Genomic DNA, 10082 nt, shown 5'->3' on the forward strand with positions numbered 1-10082 from the left:
ATCTTGGTCCGGCCTCACCGGGCAGGCTCCCCGCACAAACCCCCGGAACCGGGGCGGCTCGGTGTGTTCGTTCTGTCGAACGGCAGCCGCCTGTCTGCGTGTGCCTCTGTGCATTTCATACCCACGGAGCGCTTATCTCCCGCGTAGTCAAACAGCGAGTTCAGCCCCGGTGCCGGGAAGATGGACATGCCGGCAAAACCCGGCGGAGAGCGCTGCTGGGGTGACCGCGCTGCGGGGGCTGAGGCAGAGGAACAGAAAGCAGAGCAATGCCGTCACAGCTTCGCAGACGTGCCTGTGTGCCAGCTGCCTTCTGCCAAGCAGAGCAATGCCCAGCGAGTGACCAAACACACACCAGCCAAAACAGAGAGAAGGAGATTTGGGGTTCGGTACACACGAATCGTTTGGAATTTATACCTTCAGACAAGGTCCCCCGCAGAGCAGTAATGTCACTGGTTCCGATAGCGTTTTGTCAACCTTTTGACTTCTCCAGCTATTTAATATGCATCCAACAACATATTGTACTCCTTGGGCGTAACAGCAAGCATGTGCCACGGCACACCTAAAAGTAGGAGGGAATGCTTTACAGCAGATGGGCCACAGGCCTGGATCCCTACCCCTATGTCATAGTTACCAAATTATTGGAGTGTCTTCTCTTAAATCCCGTGTCATTATTTGGTAAATGACATTAATTAGAGAGCAAGCTGAATTCCACTCGGAAATACAAGTAGCAGTCAAATAGTTAATCAATTCAGTGCACTGAATACAGCTTTGAAAAGGGTATGACTGCTGCCATTGTCTTTGTAGCCTGGCTGACAGTATATGACAATATATACCTTTCAAATTATCCTTTGGTCACCCTTTGGGCCCATTTTTGAGGCTACTTTCAATGATCTAATATAACCAAATAGTGTGCAATTAGGACACTCTCACTAACCATGATAGAAGATGTAACTATTCCTTTGTAGGTGCTGATTTAGCTTCCGTGGCTTGCAGGCAGAGTGCTGCTATGGTCTCTCAGCCTGGTGTACTGTGCCTGCCTTGGGTATTCACAACCATTGAGCTGCTACTCCACCTTGCCATTTAAACAGGGCTCGTGTGAAGATCTCATTTTCATGTTTGCCCTATAAGGTACAAGAGTGTGACTTTATAAATTAAAAAATAGCACAAGTGTATACATTTGATAAATTCGTATTAATAAAAAAAATCTTTGCACCATCATGTTGCAAGTAGGTGTTTACCCAAAGATGTTGCTTGCTGTAATTATATGAAATTGATATGTCCCTTTGAAGGAAGAAGAACCTGTAATCTAAGTAGATTTATTATATGCATGTTTGGTAACGGTACTAGATATAGTGGGAGCACTTGCCGTATAATTAAGGTTTAGTTAAAACATATCCATAGAGCCACTAAGCATTATGGAGGTCTAAGCAGAACATGTGCTGCATCACTGGACGAACTAGGTATATTGAAGGAGCTCTTGCGATGCTATGGCTTCAATTCCATGGAGGGAGAATGCATGGCAACAATAAATCATTTGTAATGGAGAACCAGCAGCAGAATATTAAGTATATTCCTGTGTATTATTTTTGTAGTACCACTTTATTCTGCGGTCTAAAACTGAATCCAGCTGAAAGGACTCTGTTGGAGACTCTGGAGAAACAGAAGTGGGCTGTCACAAGTTAAAAACCTTTGCGTACAGCTGCTGCCAGCTCCTTGCAAATGACGTTTTTATTAAGTACTAGCTTTTGACTTTTTCAGTATTGTAAAAGAAACAGCAAGCAGACCACGTTAGCACAAAATGAATAATACACAATGTCAGTTCGTGAAAAATTGCCCTGAAGCTATAAAGGTGTCTTTTCTATATGCTTTATTTAATAGAAAGCAAAATAAAAGCAAACATGAATCTTAGGCATTGGCACAGATTGTATCATAGTGCAGAAATAGTATGCAAAGCTAAGCGGCTTGCTTGGAGCCTGGGGTGAAAAAAAAAGGCAAGGACACTTTCTGGCCAGGCCAGATAAAAGAGCATTGACTATATATTTCATTTGTGTTCCTTGCTTAATTCCTTTTCTCCTTTCCTTATCTTCACACCTTGAGCTCAGGCAGACCAGCGCTTCGTTTCTGATGAATAAGGCAGCCATCCAAAAATCAGCTTAATGAAAATGCTGTATATCACCGCACTGCTCCCACCATACGCTTCTGATGAACGAGGAGTATGGCATTAGGAGCTTTCTGAAACAAAGTATGAGCGATACTTTTGTAATATTGTTATTTTCATTTGATTAGACAACCCGAAATACCTGGAAACACAGGCTTGTTTGTTACTTGCCCTTTACAGCTTTTTGTAAAGTTTTGAAGAAAATGTTTTCAATTAACATTGCATCCTTCTAATCCTGGAATTTATTTGGGATGCAGGGACATCTCCATATGGCATACGTAGAGGAATATGGGCCCACATGTAATGCTTTGGTCTCCGCTTGTAAATATGAACTTTTGGCCAAGCACAGAAAAATCCAAATGCTTTTCCATTTGCTGTATTCCTGTTAGTATATGTTCATTTACCTTATAAAACTTAAATACCTAGTCTATATGTACTGACACTCATTATTGCAATATTACATCTTATATGCAAATGAGATAGATATAATTTCCAGGAAATTTGAAGCAGCTGAAGTAGTATATTCAAAAACAACCCACAGTGGTACTTTACTGATGAGTAACAAAGACTATCGAGAACTTCTAAAGACATCTATCATTTTAAATTTTATTAGTTGTCTATTTTTATATTAGACATTATCATTATTCCTATTCTTGCATTAGACTTTTTGTCAATTGTAATATTTAGAAAAACATTTATTTTATTATCAGAATTTATTTGAAAATATTTTCATGCTCTTTTTAAAATTATAGGAAAATGGAAAGATCTGGCCATATTTTCAGATAATGGACTATTAACAACATTTCGATGAAGTTCTTTCTAATGTATCTGCATGACATTTTATGTTATTTTATATTAGAATAATTATGAAGTTAGAAACTTCATAGTGCCACCTACTGCTGAAAATACACATTTTAAAAACCTTACTAGTTTGGGTACCTTGAAATAAAAGGGCAATGGAGGAAAATATCTGCCTGAATAAAGTCTTTCAAAACTCTGAAATATGTTGGAGACAAGTCCTGACTTGCTGAGTGAATTTCAGTCACACTGAATTTCTGAACTTTGAACCAGTGACTATTTTGACTGAGACTGTAATGAGAAATGACTCTGAGGATCTGGGATTTTGCCTAGAAGTTTTTTCGATGTTACATTTTTAATAAGAACTTTCATTTTAAAATTAGTCCCTGTGATGTCACTAGAAAAACACTGATGAAAAGATTCAGTGAAACAACATTTATTTTTCACTCAGTGATAACAAGGCATCCTCTATTTTACAGAGAGCTCTGCACGAGATGTAAACCAAGGACCCTGGAACCAGAATCGCATGTGGCACAAGATCTGTTCCCCTCTTACATCGTAAAGTCATAAGATGGACCATGGTTCCTGCCTGGTTGTTGGCATAAGATGGTAAGTCCTCAGCCACGATGATTGGAATTCATCTTCCCTAACCCTTACCATCTAAAAGTTAGATGAGGTTAATGTACAGTCTAAAGTACAGTAGCTGGTTCTTTCTTCACTTGAGGGAGAAGACCCTGTCTCTAGTACTAGTGAAATAGTAACCACATGCCTACAACCTTTTCCCACATCCCAGACAGTAAGTATTGGTTATGATCTCATTCCCAGGAACCATGGAAATAGGAGCAGTGGTAGGACTTTGTACATGAGTATGAACAAGTAGAATATAGACCCTTATTGTTCCTGAGGAAAGTTTGACTTTAAATTTGGCTTCAAGGAATCAGGAATGGTTTATCTTCTGCTGGTACTTGTCTCATCCTGTGGAATAAACTGACACTGACATGCTTTGAATGTGTGACTGTCAGAGTTTCTGTCTCGTTATGGCTTGATGACTTAAACTTAGAAATTAATTTCTTTTCAAGTTGAAAAATTCTTGAGAACAACGCATTTGTGGTATCACACTTCATTTTGCAACAGCAGCCTGATCTACTCAACAGATAAAAAATTTCAGAAGAGCTTTTTGTAATGTACAGATGCTTATGTACAGGCAATTCTGGATGCACATTTTACCAACATTACATGTTAAGAATTCACCTCCTATTAAGTTAGCTTGATAAAAAACAAGATAAAGGACGTTTCTTAGTTGTTGAGCTTATCATGTTTTTCATGCAGTGAAAACTCATTCTGACTTTTTGGTCAATTAATTAATTTTTTTATCTACTGAACTAGTTTTGGTTGGGATAGAGTTAATTTTCTTCATAGTAGCTAGTATGGGGCTATGCTTTGGATTTGTGATGAAAACTATTCATAACACAGGGATGTTTAGTTTCTGCTGAGCAGTGCTCACACAGAGCCAAGGCCCTTCTGCTTCTCACCCCACCGCACCAGCAAGTAGGCTGGGGGTGCACAAGAAGTTGGGAGGGGACACAGCTACAATAGCTGACCCCAATGACCAAAGGGATATCCCATACCATATGACATCATGCTTGGCAATAGAAGCTGCAGGGAAGAAGGAGGAAGAGGGGAACATTCAGAGTGATGGTATTTGTCTTCCCAAGTAACCATTAAGCATGATGGAGCCCTGCTTTCCAGATGATGGCTGAACATCTGCCTGGCAATGGAAAGTAGTGAATGAATTCCTTGTTTTTCTTTGCTTGCGTGCACGGCCTTTGCTGTACTTATTAAACTGTCTTTATCTCAACCCACGAGTTTGCTCACTTTTACCCTTCCTATTATCTCCCCATCCCACTGGGGGAAAGTGAGTGTGGGGCTGTGTGGGGCTGAGCGGCCCACTGGGATTAAACAATGACACTCCTTTTTGGTGCCCAGTGTGGGGCCTGAAGGGTTGGAGGTAGCAACAGATTTGACTGGAGTTTGCTAGATGGAACTTAGAGCTGTTATTGCGGTTTAGGTATTAATTGGCAGGCTCCTGTGCTTGCCATGGGGCTTGCTTGCCTGACTGTACATTAGAGTCCAGTGCTTGTTCATGGCTGCTTTTTGCTCCTGCTGTTTGCTGCAGGGCTTATCATCTCACCCTGCTCTGCCTGGGAGCACTTTGATAACGGCAGTGGCCATGTGCCTGGGCTGGCTGATGGCCAGGGCATTGCTGCTGTTCTTTGCTGCTGTGCTGGGCAGGCCGGAGCTCCAGGGTCAACTTAAGTCGAAGGGACTGTGACCTGTGGATAAGTCCATGCAGAAGCAGGACATCCCAAAGAGGCTGTGGCTGTGGCCAAGTCCATGCTGGAGCAGATACACCTCAAAACATCTGTGGCCATGGATAAGTGCAGGCCGCAGCAGGTGTATCCTTGAAGAAGCTGTGACCCATGAGTAAGTCCATGCTGGAGCAGATGGGACTGTGGTCTGTGGATAAGTCCATGCTGGACAAGGGGAGAAGTATACTGCAGTGTCCAAAGGGAACAGAGGTGGAGATTGTAATGGATGTACCTTCAAATTGTTGTAAACTGTGATTCGAGTTGCATGGTATAGCAAGTACTATAGCAGGAACCACCACCGGTGGAGGACAAGCCTTACAAGAAGCAAGTGCAAGTGCAGCAGTGACCCAGCCTGAGCTGGCTTTGGTGCCCAGTAACTCCACGCAACACACCACCTCTCCTGTCCTGAGTGATTGCCATAACAGATAGAACCCAAGTCATGGACTAATGAACTCAATGGACATTTCATGGACATTTTATGGACATTTTACAGGGGTGGTCCATAGCCTAAGGGAATCATATCTGTGTAGATATCAAAGGATGGGAAGGGCTAATGAAGATCTGTTGGATAGTGTGGGACCTGAGCATGATGTAAATGGTATGGAATAAGGTGTGGAGATTGTACTGGTTTTGGATGGGATAGAGTTAATTTTCTTCATAGTAGCTTGTATGGTGCTATGTTTTGGATTTTTGATGAAAACAGTGTTGATAAAACACCGATGTTCGTGCTTCCTGGTGTGATACAGGGGATGCCCACACCGTGACAGAGGAGGAAGGATGAGCACTCTCACTGTTGGCTAGGTAATTATTTTGCTCATAGGTGCACGAGTTACAAGTTACGAGTTAATGAATTGCCAGTTATGAATTAGAGAACTTGTGAGTTAGAAACCTCATGACTTACATGACGAATTAGTGAATTCATGTGCTAGGCTAGCCTGTACAAAGGGAATTGAGCCCTTGTTTGTCGTGTTTGTTTTCTTTCCTAATGAGCTCATAAAATAAAGTTTAATTTACAGAGTACATTGTCCTGCAAATTTGAGAGATCCAAACAGACCGTGACACAGAGTGAGTAGTCTGTGGCCCTTCTCCCTACTACCTGTCCAAATACTTTAAAACTGCTTCTTTCCATAAAAGCAAACAGGCAGTGACTAGGGACGCTCCTCTGAAAGGAGCAGGGGAAATCCTTCACAACACTCAAGTTCTGTGTTGGCTGTCTACACCAAGTTCCCATTTTCCTTTAAGGACCTTGCCAAAGACCTCTGGTGCCTGCTCCTCTTCCTGGGACAGTTATAATCCACTCAGTCCTTCTCTCTTGTTTCACTCACTATAAACTACGGACTTCTAGTGTTAATGTGTGTCTGCCTAAATAATTAAAAGCAATCCATACTGTAGCCCAGAAAACTAGGAAGATTGAAAATGTGCTTCTTCCCTCCCAAAGGCGCAAACTCAAATCACAGTCAGCAGGAAAATGAATAAGCTATTTGGTGATACCATGTACAACAAAATAGCATCATAAAAATGAAATTATTTAAAGTAATATTCAAATCACGCAGTCATTGTTGATTTAGTTTTCAATTATACAGAGGTAATTGTATTAACGAACTGCCTCATTCAGTTTGGTGCAAAAACAATTGAAAGTTTTAATGTCCTGGCATCTGCAGATAATAAATGATGTGATCTGTGCTCCTAACTCAAATGGAATCCTAATTCTTGTTTTACCCAGGGCATACTGCAATATCAGTATGTCTGATGAAAGACACTTCTATGACCTTCTGGAGCCAAGACAATTCTGGAATAATTCTAGAATAGAATACCTGTTCTAGAATTCAACATTGAAATAAGCTAAAACAGATGAAGGAACTTATTCCAGAATTAATGACCCCATATATATAGCGATTTAAAATCCAAGTTAAATTCCATGAATAGAAACGTTTGAAACCTGCATTGCACTGAATATACTGGGAGTAGTTTTAAAAGACTTAGTTTTGTGACTTCTCCTGAAGCCAGACTAACTATAAATAAACATATTACAAAGAGTCTAAAGAGCATCATGTGCTTTGGAGTCAGAACCCCATCTCTGATATGCTGTTGAACTCCCCACCATCCTCTAAGTGCTGGAATACATTTATGCCATAGATGATCTGATCCAGCTCCTGCCTGCCCATCTGTCCCTTTAAATTCTCAAGTGTCCCCAGGAGCTCAGAGAGCCTAGACATTTCTCAAATGCATACTATAATTGTTCATGGATTTTTTGTTGTTCCTTCCACCCCCAAAAAAATCCAGGAAGTGTGAAAGTGAGAACAATACTGAGGTCTCTTTGACTTTCATTTTCTGATGCAAGAGATAACACAAACATTGGGTAGAATATCTGTCCTATCAAAGTATTTTAGTACACAGCAGTATCTATAGAAATATAATTAATAACTCAAATAGTCTTTAATCTATGATACCTTCATAATCTCTTCTAGGAAAGACCTTATCCTCTAACTCATCATTCTATATGTCCCCTGCTATAACAAATGCATTTGCTAAATAGGGGAACCCCCAAGTTATTTCCCATTCTGATTTTCAAAGAGAAAGGGAGAAGCTGGCTGCTTTAATTCTACTTTTTTTTCCTTATCTTTTCTCTTTTTTTGAGATTTTGCTTCTGATAGTCACATGATGTGGGAATATAATATGTTGTTTACTCCTTCGGCCTCTTGTCATGCCCCATATATTCTGCTAACTCAGCAAGCAGTCCTTACTTACCATGTTTAAAATATAAGCAACCTGCTGACTCTATTCACACTGTTCTGCAAGAGCTGCTCTTGGAGCAGCCGCACGCACAGGATGCTCTGCTTCTCGTCTGCAGGGCTGCTATGCAGGCAGCCTGTTAGCTATCAGGAACCGTCAGTGCTGAGCCTGTACTGATGTATCTGGTGGGGTGCTAGCTTCCAAATGTGCTTGGGGCTGTGAAGATGAGTGTAAGCAGGAGGAGAGACGCCAGTGCCGCGTAGCAATGCTCATGCAGCCTCACTGCTGGCTGGGCAGCTGAGGTAATACCTTCAATGGGTTGCACAGACTGGCTTCCAGTGTGGACGTGTCCTCTATGCCTCAGTATGAAGGCAACAGTCAGAAATGCAGAAACCTTGGAGTCACAATGTTTCTGTTGGTATTTTGCCTGGTTCTTCTTTTTTAACTTTCTAGCTTAACTTGCACCTCTTTCTCCTCTCCTAAATATGTCATTATGTACATGGTGTTGCCACCCGTTAGCCTGACTCCTTATCTCATCTCTGTTAGTGTGCTACAGGGAGAGGGTAACACATAGGCCTAGGGATGAATGAAGATGGTATTTGATTAGGAAGCAATATCAAGCAATCCGTGTGATCCTCAGCACTATACTGGACCGTGTACCTACTTTTTATTTAAACACGTGGTAGAAACAGGGAGGTTTGTCTCTGAAAGTGAGTTTCTGAGGAAACAAAAACTGAGCTCGATTCTCAGAATATAAATGCATTTTATATCTCCTCATTTTTATGCACTCTTTTGGGATCTGCTACTAGAGTAATTTGGCAGCTGCTCAGCAGCAGCAGCAAACAAAGCAGTGTTGGGATCTCTAGCAGCCCATGACCTGCTGACCCTTTTTTTTCTACTTTGTATTTCTAAGTACTCTGTTCCAGAAGAAGTCGTCCATTATGGGTTCCCCTTAATCACCCTGAAAGGTTTGGACAAGTTAAACATATGCACGTATTTCCAAATAAATCTGGCCTCCAGCCATTGATTGTTCTTTTAGTTTTTTTCAGAACTCTTTCTCATTTATCTTTTGTCTTTTTGATAGTGCTGTGGCTGGAACTGAATATTTTAAGCCAAAATCATAAAGAAAATGACTTAACCTGATGCTGTTATAGCTCTTCATGGGGAGTCCAAAATGACATTGCTCTTTTGCCTTGCCATATCCTGTGCAAACTCCCATCTAGTTGCCAGGGGAGAAGGTGGTGAACTTCCCATCATTCTCTTTTTCCAATTAATGCTATTCATGCTATTTCTTCCACTGAAAAATTATTTGGCTTATTTGTATGCTATTTATCAATTTGCCTTATTCTAGATCAAAACTATTACTTTTTGAGTACATAATTTCTTTACGCCCTTTCTATAATTCTCTCTTCCTTGATATGTGCAGCTTTTTGTGATGTACAGTTGTAAATGTCAGCAGCGCACCGCAGTTTACTTTCTTTCCCTGACGAAAATATATTAAAAAAAAATCAGCTGTCACACCCATATCTATCATACCCCCAACATCTCCTCACAGTTCAACATATCATACGTCTTTGCAACACTGTATTGAGGTTCCCAGTATGTACTGGGTTTTCCAACATACTGTAAGCCATGTTTGAGAGGGAGAAGCCTACATGAGAGCTGGAGCAGCAGTTTGGTAGCTGGCAGAAGGAGGCAGCTGGGCTGTGAGCAGCCTGGGAGCTTCCCAGGGAAATCGCTTGCTGCTGGCAGGGTGTCATTAGTAGCAGCAGGAGGACATAAGGAGGCAGGAGACACAACAAAACTGCATATGTGACTGGCAGAAGACTGGTGTCAAATGGTCCCAACGAGGTCCACCCCATATGATCATAACCCTCATCTGAGATTCAGCTGCAGGGCTGATAACGTTGCCACTGTTAAGAATTAATTGTGCTTAAGGGAGTTGCCCTATTTGTTCCGAGAAAGCCATAAAGCAGTCGCATTCCTTCTGCAGCCCCTGCGTGTTAAAGGAGGGCAGCCGGGTA

General features: G+C 41.4%; 1 long non-coding RNA gene across 2 annotated transcripts; it reads left to right on the forward strand.

Annotated features, from left to right (window-relative positions):
• The first annotated feature begins 121 nt into the window (after positions 1–121).
• Positions 122–6343, forward strand: LOC129207917 (uncharacterized). 2 transcript variants are annotated; one of them, XR_008577609.1, is made up of 3 exons: positions 122–1128; positions 2103–2242; positions 3436–6343. It is a non-coding gene; the product is annotated as an uncharacterized LOC129207917 (long non-coding RNA). The 2 variants fall into 2 exon arrangements; XR_008577608.1 differs by having other exon boundaries at positions 122–2242.
• The last annotated feature ends 3739 nt before the right edge of the window (positions 6344–10082 follow it).

The sequence above is a fragment of the Grus americana genome, chromosome 6 (assembly GCF_028858705.1).
Source record: "Grus americana isolate bGruAme1 chromosome 6, bGruAme1.mat, whole genome shotgun sequence".
NCBI classification, from domain to species: domain Eukaryota; kingdom Metazoa; phylum Chordata; class Aves; order Gruiformes; family Gruidae; genus Grus; species Grus americana.